Here is an 11038-nt window from a genome sequence, read left to right as displayed (position 1 = left end):
TTGGAAGCTCTCTCTCAGCTCTCTTTCTCCGCCTTTGAAGTTTGTCCCATGATCAGACAACAATGTAGACGGTTTTCCTTTCCGTGATGTGAATCTTCGGAAGGCCATAAGGAATGAGTCTGTGCTCATGGTTGGAATGAGTTCGATATGTATCGCTCTGGTGGTCATGCATTTGAATACAATACCCCACCGCTTCTCGGTTCCTCTTCCTTTCTTTATATACAACGGGCCAAAACAGTCCATGCCTGTGGAGTGGAATGGCTTGTCGCCGAGTCGGAGGCGACAGGGAGGTAGGTCAGCCATCCGGGGTATGCTGGGCTGCGCGCGCCACTTTCGGCAGTCTAGACAGGTTCGCTGGAAGTGTCGCACTGCTTCTCTTCCTTGAAGTATCCAATAGCGACGTCTGATCTCCGCGAAGACTCTCTCTGCTCCTGCGTGGTGTACATCCTCGTCGTATTTCTTTATGATCAGCTCTGTGACCTTGTGTCGGCTGTTCAAGACTATCGGGTACTTAACGTCATCCGGTAGATCGGGGGCTCTCCGCAGACGACCACCCACTCTGATGAGATTATGGGCGTCGCTCTCGGGTGCCAGGTGGAGCAGTCTGCTGTCTGATGGGACGGGCTTTCCTCCCTGTAGACAGTCTAGCTCATCGGGGAACGAGTCTCTCTGGGCTCGTTGTAGTAGAAGAAGTTCTGCTTCTTCGTAGTCAGCTGCTGAAATGTCGGCAGTGGACTGAATCTCTGGGTGGTGCCACAGGAATGTCTTTAGCTGCGCACTCTGTAGGGTAATGCAATCATCTATGTTGGGGTCTGTGGAGGCGACTGTGCTCAGTCCACAAAACATAGGTTTGTTGTTCTCAGCCTCCTCTTTACTCGCTTCCCGTGGGGTGGGCGTAGGCCACTCTTCTTCCGGGAGCTTGAGGAATTCTGGTCCGTCACTGTAGATGTTGCGACGGGTGAGGTCATCTAGGGACATTCCCCGGGTGATGACGTCAGCTGGGTTGTGTTTGGTGTCCACATACCGCCAGCTCGCTGCTTCTGTTAACTCTTGAATCTCGGTGACTCTGACTCCCACGAAGACCTTGTATCTGCATGAATCAGACTTGATCCATGTGAGTACTGTCGTGGAATCTGACCACAAGATTGTTCTGTGCACCGGAATGGTGAGTTCACGTTGGATTAACGTGGCTAGATGCGCTCCTGCTAGGGCTGCGCAGAGCTCTAGACGCGGGATAGATTGTTGCTTTCGTGGGGCTATTCTTGAGCGAGCCAGGATGAAAGCAGTGTGTATCTCTCCTCCCTTCTCTTGGGCACGCAAGTAGGCCACCGATCCATAGGCTACTTCGGAGGCGTCACTGAAGACGTGTAGATCCATCTTGCATGTCTCTGGCCTCACTGTGGGTGGGAAGTAGCTGCGGCGTATATTGACGCCTGGGAGTGAGCGGAGTTCCGTCTCCCACTCTCTCCATGTGGAGGCAAGGTGTGCGGGTATTGGGTCGTCCCAGCCCTGGTCCTTGTCCCATAGTGCTCGTACAATCATCTTTGCCCTGGTGGTGTAAGGTAGAATACATCCCAACGGGTCATATTGTCTGGCGAGTGTTCTGTACACACTCCGTCTGGTGGTCGGTATCGCCGTCGACCTTCCCTGCTCCGTGGTCAGGGGTTTGTGTCTATAGTGGAGCGAGTCTGTTTTGAAGCGCCAGACTAGTCCTAGTGTCATTTCTTGGGCCTCTCCTGGGATGGTCGCCATCCAGGTCTCGCTGCTGGCAGCCTTGTCCGCGGGGGAGAGGCTGCGCAATACGTGCGGGTCACTGCTGGCCCACTGCCTGAGATCAAAGCCGCCTTTGATCAGGGAGGCGCGTAGCTTGATTAGGAGAGCCTCGGCTTCTTCTTGAGTCGAAACGCTTTGTAAACAGTTGTCCACGTAGAAACTTTTCTTCACACTGTGTCGGACCTCTTCATCTGCTGCTGGGTCCTCTGCGACGTGTTTCTGTAGTGCAAATGTAGCACAGCACGGGCTGCATGTGGTTCCGAAGGGGAGGACTTCCCACTGGTAGATGGCTGGGTTCTCATCTCCGATCCTCTCACTCCATAGGAACCGCAGCAGGGGCTTGTCCTCCTCCACTAGTCTCACCTGCAGGAACATCCCTTTGATATCCCCGCTGATAGCCACCTTGTCCTGGCGGAAGCGTAGTAGCACGCCTAGTAGAGAGGGGCCGAGTGTGGGGCCGGGCAAGAGCTCTTTATTCAGATTTTGGGATCCGATCTGGTAGCTGCAGTTAAACACAATGCGATCCTTGCCGTTGTGGTGGACCTTGTGGTGCGGCACGTACCATGATTCGGTCGTCTGATCGGCCTCTTTAATGTCAATCTTTGTCACGTGTCCCGCTGTGATTAGCTTCTCAATCTCAGCGCGGTACACACTCTCTTGAGCGGGGTCTTTGGCTAGGCGCCGCTCTGTGTTCAATAGATACCGCTCCGTGGCGTCTTTCTTTGCGTGAAAGGTGGGCATTCCCTCTCGCCTCAGGAGTGGAGTTGCGTATCTCATCACTCCGCCGACTGTGACTCTCTTTGTCCCTTGCTCGAGGAGATTGATGGCGTAAATGTCTTCTCTAGAACGAATGTCTTTCTTTTCGTTCTTAAAGGGCATTGTCTCTAGTGTCCATAGCCTCTCGACATGCTGCAGGAGAGTGGTGTCTTCTTCTGTCGCTCTGGAGTGGAGGCAGCTAGTGGCTGCTGTTCGGTTGAGAGATTTAGCGAGGGGGCCTTGTAGTGTCCACCCTAGGCGGGTCTCGACTGCTGCAGGACAGCCTCGGGGTCCTGTATGGACCCGGTCAATCGGGACGATGAGGTCTGCATGGTCGGAGCCTATCAGCAGGGTCGGGGTGGCGCCGTCTATGAGCGGGATAGGTAGTTGACGCAGGTGCACATATTTATCCATCAGCTTGGCGATGGGGTAGGTGTACTGCGATAGTCCTATTTCTTGGCTGGTGAAAGCATTTGTAATCCTATACCGTCGCTCTGGCTGCCCGCTTGCTGCGATAGTGAAGGAGACATTCTCGCCCTTTATCGTCTTTAAATCTCTTCTTATTGTCCGAATCGTCATTTGGTTCTCGCTCCCCCGCAGTCCCAGCTGGGCCGCAGCGGACGCGAGCAGGAGGGTCTTCTCTGACCCGTCATCAAGGACGGCGTAAGTGTCCATGACTTTATCTTGGTAGCTCAATGTCACACGGACTACCTTTAAGAGCACTTGGGCGCCGCTGCTGCTGGCGGGGTCAATGTACATGACACTTGCCTTGGTGCTGCTCGATGGTGCAGGTGCAGGCCTTCTTCTGTTACTGTCGTGTAGTACATCTAGATGGGCTCCGTCACACCGACTGCACCTCTTCTTTAGGCGGCATTCGGCTGCCATGTGACTGCGCGCACATCGGTAACAGCGCCTGTTGGACTTTATCCATTGACTCACTTCTTCTGCATTCATCTTTGTGAACAGGTCACATTGTGACAGCCAGTGTTCCTTCTCGCAGTAGGGGCACACCATCTTCCACTTCTCTTTTCTCGAGGGGGTACTGTGGTTCTTACTGCTCGGTACTGATTCTGATTGGTGCATGACAGTCACCGATCTTCTTCCATCGTTTATTCTCCTGGGTCCCTCTCTGGAGCTTGGTGTGCTCCGCACGAACGTATCCAGTCGTAAGCTGCTGACTTCTCTCGCCAGGAAGTCGGCTAGATCGAGGAGGGATGGTTCGGGACCGTTAGGATCACGGTGGTCTCTCTGCCGCCTAAAGCGCTCTTGTCTGGCGGGTGGCAGCTTCTCTAAAATCCTCTCGACGTTAGAGTTGGCGTATAGCTCGTGCATACCCTTTTCCCGTTGCGCTCCCAGCATCCCTACCAGGGACTGCACTTTTATAGACAGGTCGTCTAATGAGCGATTGTCTGTTGCTGGGGGTAGGCGATCAATATGCCTTATCTCTTGGATTACGTAATCCCATATACGTCCATATCTCTGGTCCAGCGCTGCTAGAGCTGCGGTGTATGGGGTCGTACAGGTGGCATAGGCTAGCGCTATATTGTGCGCTCGCGGTACTTTCAGGTGCTTCAATAATATTGCATACTTGTGGCGTTCATCAGCGACATCCACCATCATTGTCTCTAAGCACATCCGGAGCTCCGTGTACTGTGCTCGATTCTCATAGGTGAAGTCTGGAAACGTCGGCGTGGCAATGTATGACGCCGTGGATGGCTGATACATCGGCGAGCGTTGGGGGAGAGACCTCCTAGGCGAGTCTCCTCTTGCGCCTCTCTGTGGGCTGGTACCGGCAGGGTACCATGGCCCGCTGGTCCAGGTGCTATTCCTCGGGGCTGGTCGTGCGTCATGCTCACCCGTGAATAGAGTCGGGGGTCTGTAGCGCAGCGCCGCGGGGGTATAGCCTGGGCTGTACTGGACCTCCTGGTCCGGTGGAGTACTGTGCTGTCGTCAGGCTTGGTTCTCCTCCTCTCCCTCTTCTTCTTCTATCAGGTCCTCTAGATCCTGTAGTCGTTTATTTAGCTTCTCCGCAGTGTATGCCGCTCCTTCCTTGTAGCTGGGTCTCGCTTGGACCGGTCTGGGAAGGGGGTCTGCGGGGGGTATAGGCTTGGTCTGTTGGTCAAGTTCAGGGTCGCTTGCTCGGTTAGGAGACGCTGCCCTTGACTGTTGTCTCGACGAGTTCCTTGAACCCCTGGCGGAGGGAGAGGGTGTTGCCTTGAGGATCAGCTGCTCCATTAGCTGCGCTTGTAGTCTGTCGCGCTCGGCTTCGCGCTTGGTGAGATCTGCTTCTCTTTGGGCACCGGCTGGGCGTCGGCCCGGTCTCTTGCCATATTCTCTTCCGTCTGAAGGCGTCTCATCTCCAGGCGTATGCGCTCTTCTTCGCTCCGTTGCTGCGCTTGGAGTTGTTCGCGCTCGATAAGCATCTGTGCTTGGAGTCGATCGCGTTCACCCTGAAGTCGATCGCGTTCGGTAGCGGCTGTCAGGCTGACGAGGAACGCCTGTGATAGCATCCTCTCCGCTTCGCTGGGGGAAGACGGTTGTATAGGTGAGCCGCTCCTGGCTGTACTCGTTGGGGAGTCCTGGAGCTCTATTTCCTCGGCGCTCTCCTCCTCTTCTTCCGTGCAGAGTTCTCTCTCTGTAGGGTTGTCTTCCTCCCGGGGCTGGTCGGGGACTACTTCTTCGGTATTGGCGGGGGGTAAAGGCATGTCAGCTCCCTCCTGGTCCCCACCGTGAGCTTGGTCAGTTACATTAGAACCCACTAGGGCCTCTGTGGTCGGGGTAACCTGTTCGTTAAGGTCAGACATAATTTTACTTTCTACTTTTACCGCGTTTACCGTTTGTCGAAGGCTAGGTAGTTGACTGACAGCGTAATCCTCTAAGTACTGAGGTGGCTGTCGTCTGCGCTGCGGGCGTTCTACGTTAGGAGGACCGTTTCGTGGAGTGTTCATCATAGGCCATTTCAATATTAATAACACTATATTAATATTACACTAGTTACCCTCCGGCTCGAAGGACCAATTGTAACTGAGGGGTACAATTCCCTGACTGTATTGATAAGTATGGTATCATTAAACCACTACCTGCTTTATGTACTTTAAATACTGGCCACACAGTACATGATGTAGATATGATGAACACTTTCCCACCTGATGAAACGAAGTCCACACAAATGTATAAATCGAATATTTTATATAGCAAAGGGTATATACAACGTTCACTTAATGACATTTATGATTTGAATGCACTTGTAAGGCAAATGAGTATTCGTAGGTAAATCAACATTGAATGTCCAATCTCTGGTTACGCAGGGAGCAAGTATACAACCTGGTTCTTTAGGGAACTATAGCGATGGTACTTAAATGATTATAGCTGGATACACTAAAGGGGGGTCCCGCTGGTTGTAAGACAGTAGGGGGGGGGGTTAGGAGAGCCGCTGGCGATATCCCATCTGGCCGACGATTTCTTGGGAGAATTCAGAGTGCTGAACACGGTGCCCACAGAACCTCGGTCCGCAGATGAATACAGCTGGGCCCTCTTGTAGACGGTAGCTGCCGGTCCACAACGAAGAGACGTGAGGCGACCTCACTCGGGGTAGAGCGCCGTCTCACCTGGACTCCTCTCGGGGGGGGTAGTTCCAACACTCAGCAGTGTTGGCCGTTATCCATGGCATAATCAAAGCACCCAAAGCACGTAGATAATCCAAGCCGTGTAGGGCTCGTCGTCGTCCGGGTAAAGTAATCCAATGTACAGGTCCACTCGTCCTGGCCCAGAGCTCCTCGGATGCAAGCACCACACGTGGTCTGCCCAGCCTGGTTAAGACTCTAGATAACGCCAGGAACGATGGGGGTACTGCTCACTCTATAACTCTAACCGAACGATGCACCATACATAATAGACTATTATTAACTTAATAGAAATACGTCCCACTCGACGGTATAGTGCCAAACTATGACAATTCAACTATTAATCCACACGATGTCTCAATGCCTATTCTGAGGCCAAGTAGGCCATACTGCACCACACGTGCGTCGTGGGTGAGGCTTCACGTCTGTTACTAGGTTGGAGGGTAAAGGACTAATGGACTAAAAGAAAGTTCTACTTTACTTGCGCCATATATATATGCGCTGTGAACAAATAGTACCATTCGTATTTCGCCAGACGTATTCCTACGCGGAACCGGGCTTGTAACGACATGTTCGTCGGCACGATTGAACTTGAACCAAGGGGCTTGGCTGCTGGCGCCAGGTTCTTGTCCAATGGTAGAATGAAACTATTATGGGCTGTTAGTAGACTAAAGGGATATTCAGTGTATATATACAAGGAATATACAAGGGATATCAAACGATATACAAATACTATTAAATATATATCCATAAATAAATATATATATTCGGTTTAATCTGATCCTTCACAACACTTTATTTGTTTTAAACGAGACGATTTAGAAATGGGCAATAGGGTCACACTCCGGCGTTGTCACCAGCTTGGCTGGCCGTTCACACTAATACAATTGGCTGTATTAGAGGGTGGGAAAGCTGGCGGGGTGGGTCCGGGTCGTTGTAAACAGCGACTATACAGTTCGGTCGGGGCGCCTGCTCAGCGCGGATAGGATCTAAGGGGGGTAGTGTGATCCTTCCACACGTTACACCCTCTCAGTGAGAGTCCGCGCTGCCAGGTGAAAAGAAGCGGTTGATTGGCTAGACGTGTGTCGGAGGAAGCACGTGATAGCCTCCACTCTCCCAGACCGACTGTGGGGGGTAAGTGCGCAGTGACCAGGAAGGGGATTGGGAATTGGCGCGTCTATACTTTCCGTAGCCGCATTTCTGCAGGACGCTCTCTGATTGGCCGACTTCAGTTTCGACACTGGTTAGGCTTAGGCACTCTTTCGAAGTAGGTTAAGGTTAGAGTTTGTCTTAGAGCGTGACGGCAAGTTCTTTTGACGGTTAAGCTTAGGCACTCTTTCGAAGTTGGTTAAGGTTAGAGTTTGTCTTAGAGCATGGCGATAGAACGCCAGGTAGTTTGCAGGCTGTTCGACGCGGAAATGGGCAAAGACACAGCTCGTCACGCGATTGGGCAAACATGTCAGTGGCCAATCAGAGAGTGTCAGTCAGTGGCCAATCAGAGAGCGTCCTGCAGAAATGCGGCTACAGAAAGTATAGACGCGGAATTGGCATAACGACTAACATTGGGATGGGAGAAAATCGGAGGAAAAAGGAGGGGGAAAAAGATTAAAAAAAAATAAAAAAAATTGGCAATAGGGAAATACATTGCGTTGGACAGAGGGTGGAACACGAAAAACGGCAATGACGTAACCACTACACCTCCCTATTAACACTTTCAGTGCCAGCAGGGGGCGCACGATTTAGTGTCTAATCTGCCCGTCGCTTATCAATGACTCGTTTTCCAGTCAACATTGTCGAAGCGGATTGTTTTTTTATCGGTTAATTTTCGTTTTATAGCATTTTGAAAAACCCTCGTTTTCAAGGAAAATAAAAAGATTCCATGATAAAAGACGTTTACTGGAATATTCTAGAATACACAAAAACTTTGACATTTTTCGGCCTATTTATGAATAGTTTTCAAATAAACGCTAGATTATCGATAGTATATGTGTACATACGTATGCACGCTGGGGCCGCAAGCTGAAATCGATTATCTTAGTTCCTCATCAGCGATCACGCACACAGAGACACATCACACATAGGGGACACGTTGATATCTCAGCTAATACTAATACTCTGATTATCCCAAGACTGGTAAAATAGATTCCTTACCTCAGATCAGATGTTCTCCAAAAAGATCATTCCAATTCCTGATCGCCATTCCAAAAAACAATCACTACTGTCTACTATCGATTGGCTACTGTGAATATATATTCCAGGCTGATTCCCGTCCCGCGATGACTTCCATGTTCATCAGACGGCTTGCCAGCTCAGGGAGCCAGCTGGCCCCGCCTCTACATATCACTGATCCCAGGTCAGTCTAAGCCAGGGGTGGGCAATTATTTTTCCCAGGGGGCCGAATGAGCAACTGAAAATATGTTGGGGGGCCGGGCGAACATTCCAAACTCAATTATGCATAATATACATTTTATTTCTATATAAAAAGCAGTAAATGGCATTGTTTTGACCCCTGGTAAGAGTGTATGTTATTATTTGGCAATTAAAAGGTGAGGTTAGCTTTAAAAAATATCATTTATTCAAATAGAATTTATTTCCAAAATGATAAACAAAATGTGAAACATTAATAACAAAGGGCATTTTGAGTTTCATATACTATTGAAACAAGGATTTTCTTAGCTTTCTAAAGACATCACATCATCTTATAGCAAAAATAAACAAGACATGTCACTGAACTGTGTAAAGAAAAGTGTCCCAGTTTTGTAGCCTTTTTTACTTTACATGCCTAGTATATTAAACATTTAATGTTTTCAGAACTGTGCAAAAATATCAAGTGTCCCATGCATTTCACTTGTTATATTTCCACATTTTAGTGTTCTTCAGTTCTTTTTTTTCATTCTGTGTGAGAAATCCAGTCTCTGTTGAGCTTTAACAAGTCCATCAAAGTCAGGTTGCATGTCTGAGGTGGAGATGCGAAGCACAGCTGCCAGATGTTCATCAGTGAGAGAGGATCTGTACCTGGACTTGGTAAACGTCATGACTGAGAATGTCTGTTCACATATGTAGGTGGATCCAAAGAGAACCAACATCTTCTGAGCATGTCTCCTAAGCGTATATTGTGCGTGTGAACGTTGACATGAAAAGAAAAAAGTAAAAAAAAATTAAATTAAATTAAAAAAATTAAAAAAAATTATTATCATGTAATCTTTCACGTCCGTCAGGGACAGGTGGTCTCCCACATCACGGGCCTCACCCCCGCCTACGTGCAAGTCACGAGGGTGGTGGGTTTGGTAGACGGTATGAAGGAGGGGGTGCCTCGGCTTGATAGGCCGATGGCAGCTCTCCTTTGTCCTGAGGTGGTGTGGCAGCCGTTACGGAAGCCGGTTCCCCAAGGGAAATCGGCGAGGCGGTTGGCTTACTGGAGTGACCAGTCATTCATCTCCGCGACTCAATCTCTGGCTGCCACATCTAACATCGCGCAGCTGGCGAGATTCATGTCCGGGATAATGACGGGCGGTACGGAGCTGACCGAAGTACAACGTGATCAGCTCGCCCAGTCGGCAGGAGCCATCCTGCATCTGATCCAGCTGCAGGCCATCGCCGCTGGGAAAGTACGTGCCCTGGCCACTCTAGCCCAGCGCCACCTTTGGCTGGAGCAGGCGTGTGTGCCGGAAAGGAAGAGGACTCCACTTCTGAAGGCACCCCTCTCCGATGCTGGGCTCTTCGGGTCGGCGTTGCAGCTGATGACCTCAACCTGCAGGGAAATGCAGGAGGAGCGTTCCGTGCTCCAGCCTCATTTCCCTCCGCCCGATGTCGCCGGTGGAGTCAGACGGAAGGCTCGTCGTCGAGGTTCCACCGCCGTAGCCGCCGCTGCTACCACCGCCACTGCTGGCCCTTCAGCGAAGAAGGCCAGGAGGAGAGAGGGCGCCTCGGCCACTGCAGCCGGCCCATCCACGCTCGGAGGTGACGGTAGGGATCGTCGTGACCAGCCTCCAGTCCTTTACCGTCCTTCCGGGGCTCCCCGGGGTGGCAAGTCCCGAGCGGCTCGTGGCAGGCGTCGCTAAAATGACTTTTTCCCTCTGTGGTCCCCCATGTTCCCTTCCCGGCCCATCGTATGATTTTGTTAAATAAAAGGTCCCTCCTGGGAGGGACTATTTTTTGTTACAAACTGTGTGTTTATTCACTACATATGATGGGGATACGATGTGTGAACCTTTCGCTAGTGTGGGTTTGATAGAAGGGCTAGACTTATAGTCTTGTTGGTCGCTACATTTCATGTTATAGAGCTTAAGCAAGGCCTGCAGCTTACACTCGGTTGAAAAGGGTTTTTTCTGCCTCGACCTGAAGATTAGGTTCTTCACATAAAGGTAGAGGTTAGTTGTGTGCTCTGTTGCTTAAACAGTGATATTGAGCCGCAACACTATTGTGTTGGTCTGCAGTAATGCTTGTGTGTGTAAAGGTACCGCGGTTCAGGCCGCTCTCTCTCTCTATCAGATTTTCTGTGTCTTGCAACATAAACACGGGTGTCGGGTTCACACATATATGGTCGTTTTTTTTTTACTCTCTTTTCATTCGGTCCAGCCAAGCTGTTAGCAGCTTGGCACGGGGGGGGGGGGGTTTCCCTGACTCCGCACCTATCACGGGCAGTTGAGTCATGGGTTTCCCCCATCATAGAATACGTCACTGGGCACGTTTCTATTGGACGACGGCTTCCGTGAGTTTTTTCAGACCCGTGTCTGGGTCTGTCATTGTCAAGTTGTCGGGGCAGAGCATAGGAACTTAGTGTTCTGCTAGGCTCGATATACGTGTAACTTAAGTCTGTTGGTCACATGGCTCAATGTTACCGTGACTTTTCAATTCATGGCTCACGTGGGAAGTCTCTCTGAGGA

Source organism: Notolepis coatsorum (genome assembly GCF_963971535.1).
Source record: "Notolepis coatsorum genome assembly, chromosome: 5".
Classification (NCBI taxonomy): domain Eukaryota; kingdom Metazoa; phylum Chordata; class Actinopteri; order Aulopiformes; family Paralepididae; genus Notolepis; species Notolepis coatsorum.
This window is presented reverse-complemented; position numbering follows the sequence as displayed.